Here is a 2808-nt window from a genome sequence, read left to right as displayed (position 1 = left end):
TAACTCCTCGTCACTAGTGCACATTTCACGAATCTCTAAGAGGATTCAGACTTAGAACCTCCTGACTTGCGGTTAAAGAATTAACCCACCGGGCAGAGCGGCTGCTCAGTCACGTGATTGCCTCGCACCTAAACAGAATAAGATAACTTGTCATCCTTCATTCATAGAAATACTATCATGTGCTCGCAAAATGACTTGCCCCCCGAGTGACTACTTCCATTTTCTGGCAAACTTCCCCGAAACGTGTCCATCAAACTGCACGTTTTTAATAGCTTGTGTTTAGTCAACCGAATCTGAGTTGCATAGTTAGGTATGTACAGTTGGCTCGTGGTTGGTGGGCGTTCCTTTTGAATCTCGGAACCCATGTTCTCCAAGCTTATGAGTAGTGGAAAAACAACAAACAATTCAGTAGTATCTTCGCTGTTCAAATCAAGACTTGGAGAGATCAAGATTATCACCACATAGCTCTCCCATTTGCCTAAAAGCCCGCACTAGAAGATGATCGAACTATCTGGTTGGAGATGAACCGGTCACGTAATAAAGTCCAGTTGTGTCTTGATTTCTCAGGTTCTCGCCTACCGCAGAACTGAAAAAAAAAACGACAGAACGGCATTTCGTTTTATTTTCACCGATATGCCATTTGCAGATACCTTTAAAGTAATTGGTATTTGGTACCCGGGATATGGCATTGCAACCGCGGAACTGAAACTGGTACCGACATCCCCTCACTTTGTCGAGAAGTTGTGTCAACCGTANTATAGAGCAATTCACGTGGGAAGATCCGCATGCTTTGTGCTTGTCCTTACTATGAGATAAACCAAGTTGATAGACGAGGAATTGCCTAAGCAAAATAATATCAGTGCATACGTTTAGATGTTGATGAATTCCTGGTTGTCCTTCCTAACACAGGACTATATAACTAACAATGGGCGTGCCTTCGTCCTTCAGTCCGCCTGATTTCAGATCACACGGCTCGAAGATTTCATTACCTATCTACATTGTGTTGGTCAAAGCGATCCAATCAATCTCTCATCCATCTCGCTAAGACCGGCCGGACAGATTGGCGCGCAAGCAGATCTCACACAACGGTTTGGTGTTGAATTTCCTAGCCCAGGGACACCGTCCTAGCTAGCCTGACATGGTGGACGCATAACACAACACCGCCTCCGAATATGTCGGCTTCCAGGAGGTTCATTCAGCAGTTAGACCTTACTGATGATTTGCTCCAACAGTGGTCGATTTGATTGCACAACCTCGGAAAAGTGAAGCGCGGAATGATTACACCCCGTGTCAACAGTCATGGCAAGCTTTTCTGTAGGGCAATTCACCTCGCCCCATTCGGTGAGATCAGCACCAGTCTTGGTCCAGATTGAGTCTCCAGGCTCAGTTCACCATCGAACGTAGTTGGATAGCATTTGTTAACAATCAACTGCCACCTTGTGGATGACCCAACCCTGAATTTGCTAACCCTCATTCGTTGTGATGATGGCACTGATGTGTGTTCGTCTGTTTGAACTCCTGTAAGTTATCTTCCCGTAACTTCAACGTCTGGAGTTACGACACAGGAAGCACTTGGGTCTAACCACTCCTATTGCTAACCTTTATCAATAGGAAACCTGCCATTCACAGATTCCTACCAAAAACTAGCCTTTTTTGTCGTTTTATTTCTCCATATAGTCAGTGTAATTGGGAAGCTCAAAACAAGAGTACAGTGTTCATCACCGCCATAAAGACGATATGTGCTTACGTGGCCAGTGGTCAAGCCAACTTTCTGTCCAGTCTCTTTTTTGCAAAATGGAACAGTTAGATGTAACAACATTTCGTTCCACCTCACTTCATTCTGGGGGCTATGTCATCCAACCGGAAAGAATTTTGTAACCTCTCTGCACTGAAAAACTAAAAACCAGAAAATTATGACGTGTTTTACGTTCAGCGTCCTGTTGGTTGCACTCTTATCCTTTGTAGCTCTGGCGATAATCTGATTTGAAAGGGGTACAATACGAACAGTTTTGTGTTACGCATTGGACCATCGTCGATGTTCCGCCTATTCGTAGAAAAAGGGAAATAAAGGCTTTCAATTGGTGGAAAAAAAACAATTTTCGATTGGTTGTAAGTCAGAAGGCTGTCAGAGCAGCTAGAGTATTTCGAATTCCCGACAAAGAGGACAGGCGCGCAAACCGATATCAACCTAAACCAAATGGTACTTTGTCAAACCACTCTTGGGCTTCAACAGACAGTAATTGGGCTGTCGGCGATCGGTTAAATTCTAATCGAATATCTTATCCTTTTCTCGCACAGACCATAGATGATCAATCACGCCACTTTTGAGATTTTTCCCCATTAATGTGCTAAGTAACCAAGTCAGCTTTTGGAATTCCGCATTAATCAACTATGTTTGCAGGCCATCCACTCCATGGCGAATACTACTTATTCATCCATTTCCTGATTACAAGATCACCTCTGTATATTGCGCTCATATGTTGCCCAGGTGTGCATGCCCTGGTTTGTCTAACCACTCAGGTTTGGCTTCCAAACTTCTCTTTGCGACTTGGTCAACGGAGAACTACCGGGACACTTTTAACTCCTCGTCACTAGTGCACATTTCACGAATCTCTAAGAGGATTCAGACTTAGAACCTCCTGACTTGCGGTTAAAGAATTAACCCACCGGGCAGAGCGGCTGCTCAGTCACGTGATTGCTTCGCACCTAAACAGAAAAAGATAACTTGTCATCCTTCATTCATAGAAATACTATCATGTGCTCGCAAAATGAATTGCCCCCCGAGGGACTACTTTCATTTCTGGCAAA

The sequence above is a fragment of the Opisthorchis viverrini genome (assembly GCF_000715545.1).
Source record: "Opisthorchis viverrini unplaced genomic scaffold opera_v5_117, whole genome shotgun sequence".
NCBI classification, from domain to species: domain Eukaryota; kingdom Metazoa; phylum Platyhelminthes; class Trematoda; order Opisthorchiida; family Opisthorchiidae; genus Opisthorchis; species Opisthorchis viverrini.
Note: the sequence above shows the minus strand (reverse complement) of the source record.